The sequence below is a fragment of the Egretta garzetta genome, unplaced genomic scaffold (assembly GCF_000687185.1).
Source record: "Egretta garzetta isolate BGI_Z169 unplaced genomic scaffold, ASM68718v1 scaffold188, whole genome shotgun sequence".
In the NCBI taxonomy this organism is placed as follows: domain Eukaryota; kingdom Metazoa; phylum Chordata; class Aves; order Pelecaniformes; family Ardeidae; genus Egretta; species Egretta garzetta.
This window is the reverse complement of record NW_009260622.1, coordinates 1,338,279-1,345,388: the sequence shown is the minus strand read 5'-3', so window position 1 is coordinate 1,345,388 and position 7,110 is coordinate 1,338,279.

Genomic DNA, 7,110 nt, shown 5'->3' with positions numbered 1-7,110 from the left:
TGTCATGGCATGTCAGTAGCTGTAAGCTCCCAGGAGCTGCAGCCTGCAATGCCCTTTAAAGCACCGAGGCCAAGACAAGAGAAAAATCTTGGGCTTCTTTTATCTCTGCTTTCCAGACAATGTCCAAGTGTCTCTGTATTCCCAGTGATTGTCCTTTACTGTCTGACAGGACCAGCACTAAAAATTCTAGGTATTGCAGCACCTAGCTGGTGGGTGCCTGGGCTCTTTACTGGACCTTTCTCTAAATACCTGGATGTTCAGCAGTGGTCACATCTAGAAGAGCAAACGGAATGCTGGATGTAGAGAAATTTTATATGCCAGCTGAGGGAGGCTTGTGGTAATGTAATTTTTAGATGTAAGTGCATTTAAGCCATTCTGATGAGTAGCCCGAACTCCTTTTGGCACTGAAGTCAGGGACAGCGTTCAACATTTCTATCAAAGCCCAAACACTGTGAGACCTGGGCAGTCAGACCTAAATTAAGGCAGGTAATACACTTCTCAAACACCACTGTTTGCAAAACTGGTAGAGAAAATGCCAAATTTTATCAATAACCTTTTAGAACTATTTTCTGCTTTCAGTATTAAACACATCCATTTTGTCTTTGCATTTAAAGGCCTCCTTTTCTTCTTGTATATTTGAGCTCCAGATAATTATTCTAATTAAAAATATGTAAAAGCCAACAAATGCAGCAGAAGTATTTTCTCTCTTGAAAACCATGGTTAATTACCTCCAGTATCCATTACTTAGGTGCCTCATGACATGTTTTTATTTCGCTTCTCTGATATTTTTCTCTTCCTGCCAATGCAAATTTCACATACTGATTGACTTCTATAGTATTTTACCTGAATACATTACATTAGCCATAAAAAGCACTATTTTATTGTACTACTTTGGGGAAAAAAACAAAACAAAACAAAAAAACCACCCAGCCAGACACTTTCTCCATTACATACTAAGGCTGCAATGCTTTAATAACAGAAAGACAAACAAGAATTTTTGCTAAATATTCTCCTCTGTGGGTAACAGCTCCCCATTTCATTATAAAACTTGTAAAGTATTATTTAGAAAAGTACAGCAAAAATAATTAAAAATTAGATCACCATACAACAACTTATTCATTGAAAGTAGTAGTTAAAACTCAGTCAGAAGACTGGGTATCAAAGGAAAAGATTAAAAAGAGAAATTATAAAATGTCAAAAGTGTCTCCTTTTTAAACACACAGGCATCTCAAGGTACAACAGCACAAGGGAGAGTCTCCTAAGTGATCTGTGATCCTACAGGTCAAATACCACTTACAAATTACACATTATAAATTGGATATCTCTTAAAATCAAGGTATACTGCTGTGCAGACTATATACTGTCTATGTGCTACTTATTAGCAGAGAAACTTTCAAACTAATTAATTTAAACATTGTTTCCTGCGCTTCTCTTTCCCGCACCTCTTCATAAGGTTTGTGTTGTCCTTACAGCACAACTTCAGCACAGGCCTTCCTAAACTCACTAATGAATGAAGATACCCATCCAAATAGCTCCTGAGAGTCCAGGTCTTGCGGCTCCCCAAATTTTACCTGTAAATTTGAAAGAGAAGAATATTGAACATTAGTATGTTCAAGTAATCTAAACCATGTCCAGAATCTTAACGAATTTAAATACCTTTTTATTATTATTAATAATAATAACAAAATTAACAATAAATAATTAGAAAACTTAGAGCTGGCTAAAATCTCCAGCAAGCTGAGATCCAAAACATCCCAAGTAAAAGTGGCTCCAGGAGTTGTCCCTGAGTTACCTCAGTAACCTGGGTTTCTGTGTAACCCAGTCTCTCTGGCTACAGATCTCCAGCTGAAGAGAAAAATCAGTAAATCATGAAGCTTCCTGGCTCTGCAGTTTTTTTAGATGAACCCATTCATAAAAGAAAATGTGTACATTAGGGAAATGGTTTATATTCCACAGTGTGCGGGTAGCAGCATGCTCAAAAAGTTTTCCTTTTCTGTCATTTTGCTTTGCAAACAAATGAAAATATTCATAAGGAAGCAAACATTTTTGGGAGAAAAACTAATTTATCAAAGAGCCACCTTTCCCTGTTCTCTTTTTCCTTCAGCTGAAAAAGGTGAGTGGATGGAAAGATTTTGAAAAAGACATGAACAATATTGGCATCATGTCTGCTCTGAGGTGAACGGCAGTCAGTCTACAAAGTTCAGTACTAGGAGAGGGATTCCTGCATTAGCTAAAATCACTTCCACATAGGTTCCCCAGCTCTAGAATAGGAAAGGATTTTTGATATTAAATCTGTTGCTAAGGTTTAATTCAAGAGGTTTGTCACCATTTTCAAAGGATCCTCCTTAATGGGATCGATGAGTTAAAGAACATAACTCTGCCTGCAACGCCTTCCTAATTGAGCAGAACAAATCTGGAGAACATACTCCAAAGGCTTCATCAAAAAGTTCAAAAAGGCATCTTGTGTTGCTGCAAGTTCTTATCGTGGCCGTAATTGAGAGCTACTCTGTAACTGGGGGATACAGCCCTCCCAAGGCTGAACAGCGATGTAGTTGTATTTCGGTATTTCAGATTGCAACTGAAAGATACGGGAAGGTTTGGACTGGTATCTGTTGTTATCTAAACATGTTCACCTGGACATCATCTAACATGTTCCTAGGAGCAATCCTCTGCCTGGAAATCAGAAACACAATAAAAGAAACCACTCACATATAATCCAGTCACAAAAACTTTAGCATTAACCAGTGACACCTGATTAATAGTTTTGCCTGTTGTGTTCCTAATTGCACCTCCTGGGTGCTCCAAGCCCTTGATCTTTGGCACGCCTCGCCACTCACCCATGGCGTACCATCAGTTACACAGTAATGAGAGAAGCATTTCCTGGAGCTAATGACCATCTGTGGGAAGTTGATAGCCCCCAGCTATACCACAGGCAGTTATCCCCAATTTATTGTTCATTCCATAGAAGTGTCACATGCCAAGGTCATTATTGATTTTATAAGCAGAATATAAAGGTAGGCCTGTGGATTTTTGTTTTATGTGCAACATGATTTCCATGGCTACCTACAACACATTTCCAGATCAGATATTCCCGCAGGTAAGCTGGACTACACCTTCCTAGTGCTGTTGAGATGATAGCCCTGTCTTTGATCTCCCATCCTATTATATATTTGCTTTACATTTTTGCTACGTTATAAATATGCAAAAAGATCTGCCTAACAATAAGATTATTCAGGAAGAAAAAATCCGTTCTAAGTGAGAGAAATATATCAAATGCCTAACTTTAGGGGGGGGGGGGGGGAGAAATGGGCAAAAAGCAGCTGGGTTAAGACTTGAGGAAACTTCCAGCTACATGGAATATGAAATCCTCTTCAGATGCAAATAAGAGTCTCAGATGAGAGTTTTCAAGACAAGAAAGGAGAGCAAAGAACCTCACACATATATCTGTGGCACAGCATCACATGTGTAATGCCTCCTGGCTGAATGTACACAGCAGGAGGGAGACAAGGTCTGTGCAGGAGGAGTACGACGGAGTACGTACGTGCAGGAGGGCACATCCAGCACGCACCTCTGCAAGCAGGACCAGCCACAGGACACTAAATCCTCCTGAAGATGACTTTTAGGTAAAATGGGTCAAATTCTTCCATACCCCGTGCAAAAAGCATCCCCCCAAAGGTTTTACAGCACAAATCTCCCCACTTTTAAAACCCAGTGAATACTTTTCAACTATTTCCACTCATGTAACTCAGTTGTTAATTCTCTCATTTACACTATTTTTTCCACCTTTCTTCTTCTTGCTTTATCCCAGTCCTTTGGCCTTTTTTGAAGGCTTGGGACAGAGTTCTTTGTCTATGTGTTCCCATACAAATTTGGCTTGTAACCCTACGCAGAGGCATTTTTCCCATTTGTGAAAGGCTGCAAGAGACACAAAGAAACCCTTGCACATTGCCACAATCCTACTTTTAGTAAAACATTACTAATTAGTTTTTCTTGGTCATACATCTTGCTGATCTTCAATGCCTGTTCAGATAGGTCCCCAAAGGTCTTCTGGCTGCATCTTCTGTGTAACATTTGCCTATCATAAAACTTCTCTACTTCTAATCCCTCCCCCTCATAAAAAAAAGGAAAAAAAAAAACAACAAAAATCCACCACCACCATTTAAAGCTGTGTCCTAATCCCAGGCCTAGGAAATTATTCCAGTTTCAGAGATTAGCATTGCATTTCAGCAAATCTGTCCCTTTCCTTAAAATGTCCTCCTGCGACTGTTCTGCTGGAGAATACCGTTACCACAGCAGACACCTCCTGAATTTCTATCACACTCGAAGAGCACTGTCCTAAATGAGGAATCTACATGCTATGTTGTTAAAAATTGCAGCATGGAGCTTATATCATTCCTCCTGGTGTGACCCTCTGACCCAAAAACCATTTTCTAGTGTATTGGACCTAGATGGGTTTGTTCCGTTCAGAAGAAAAAATGACTGAGAAAATTAGGTGCTTCTCCAGTGCACGTGTGGGTGAACATAACAGAAACAAACAAGAACAGACAGTTTCTTTATCAGAAATCTTCTGCCCATGGAGCTTCCTTTCTGCTCAGCTCATTATTAGATCTGTGCTACTATCAACATCTCTATCCCCATCTCTCTCTCATTCGAGTAACAGTAGCTAAGTCAATGCCCTGGACCATGAGCTTGTCTCTAGAAAAAACCCTCAGCCCAAGTCACAGAAGATTTGCAGCTGCCTACGAGGCAAAGACACGGTTGCTGGTAGGCACCAGAAACACATTTTGTTTTCAGTAAGGTGTTTTCTGTAACATGTTGAACACATTCAACAGTTAAACTCATTGAATTTATAAAGTTGGTGAACATCTACTTTGCTTTTGGACACTTGGGCCATAGACCCTCTAAAAAGTGGGCTCTAAGTCCTCAGGAAAAATAAAAGCCAGATTTTCATTCAGAATGTTCCACCACTGCTAGATGTGATTTTTTTTTCAGTTTCTGTGGAGAGTGTGGTTATAAAGCATGTGGAAGTATGGGAACTTCTTGCACTTCTTCCTTCCTTTTTTTTTTTTTAAAATGTAGATTTCTTTTCATTGCATTTTAATATGATACGTACCAGTATGTTGCCATAAAGCTTCTTCATTTCATCACATCTTTTTGACAGCTGGGATAGATCCCCTTCATATTTCTGAATTAAATCCTGTAATAAAATAAAACTTCTTAATTTGGTATAGGAGCATAATATTAAAGCAGAAATTAAATAGCAGTGAAAACAAGATAATTCAAGTCAAAATTTTCATGTCACAAAAATTTCACATTTCACAAAGATAAGCATACATTAAGTGCACACATTTCCTTGCAAGTATTAAGACATCAAAGACAAAAAAAAAAAAGAAACATCAATGTTAGAAAATTTTTAAATGTATCATCCAATGGCACTACCTAAATCTATTAAAATTGACAGAACTAGATGAGCATCATAAGGTCCTAATTTCCACCCACATTTGGCATAGTCTAGCCTTTTTGCATGTGAAGTAAATACCCCCAGTTGCTAGTTCTTAAGGAGTCAGAGACAAGGCCTTAGAAACTTAACTTTTGAAACAAAATTTATCAATCACAGTTCCTCTGTAATGTATATATTTGTGTATATATATATATACAAGACACTATGTATTGAAGAAGCATAGCTTTGAGCTGTTCCAAGGTACAGGGAAACCTATGGGTTTAGCAGATGCCAACACCGCCCAGTGAAGCACAGCGTGAAGATATCCAGGACAGCAGAGATGAACATGGCCAGGCGACGGCAGGGGGGAATGCCCTCACTGGAAGTAGCCCCATTCATAACTAGCACAGCAGTGCTTCAGAGAGTTAATTACGTTATTTTCCCCCAAAATAATAAGCCCTGTATTTGGCTCTGCTGCCTCCTGGCCAGAACTGGGCTCCCTCCAGCCTGCTCAGCCACCCCCCCATTGCGACCTCCAGCCCATCTCGCTCTGCTGCTAGCATGGGTAGCATCAGCTTAGATCAACCTGTACTCACAAAGCAGGCACGCCCTTGGATGGTGTTTCTCTATGCTATTTTCCCTTCTGTCCGAGGGCAGAGGAAGTTATTACGAATTTATATATGCTCTAAAATTACTATTATTCCAAAGTGCTTATTGTGAGCAACAGTGGGGCTACCTGTTCCTCATCCACTGCAGCCCAGTTGCCTGTGAAGCAAAAGCAGGAGATGCAGAAACTCTGAAACGCCCTTCCCATGCTGCAGCTTATGGTATGAGACACTATCAGAGGGGAGTAAAAGGCCGCTTTCCCTCAAATGCTCCCGAGCCCCTTGCCAGGGCAGGACCCAGCAAAAACTAAGCCAATTACTCATCTTTTACCTGCAGCCCACCAGACGGTTGTGATAATGTTACCTTTAACTCCTTGCAGAACTGTGACTCCTGGGGTGTTGCCTTGATTGTCCTGGGTTTAATAAGCCTCCTGCACTGAATAACGTTTTCCAATTCTTTTTTTAAAACTAGCAAAAGAGAAAGAAAATGAGAAATTTCATTAGCATGCAGTTGTGTCCAAAGGACTGCAAATATCTAATTTAAGACACATGGAAAATATAGGAGAATATGCGCCTATAATATGTTCATCTAGAAATATTAACTGTCTGGTTTGAAATATAAATCCTAAAAGAGGCATGGGTCTTATGGAAAAAAGTACTATGTGATCACTTCACAAGCAACTGCAGAATAATGAAGAGGTCGATAGTATGGTTATGCAGCAGCTGTAAATTTGACCTTTCCTAGCTTTGAGCATTGGGATTAGCAATGAAAATAACATTCTTCAATCCTACTTTTTTGTGTAGAAAGTTCAGATTTCCTTTAAAGATAAAGGAATAAAAATTCTACTCTATGTAACAGTAAAAAATCTTGCCAGTTGGCACTAAGCACTAAATCAGACTGCTACCGTGGGGCCTCTCATGGTGTGAAATGAGGGAGAAGAGGATAGACTTGGATCCACAGGCTCAGTCCTGACCTGACCCAGGCTGCAGTCTAGCATCTTCCTCCCCTTGTGCTCATGCAATACTTGCAGCAGATGAGGCCCAGGATCTGCCTTGAACTATGTG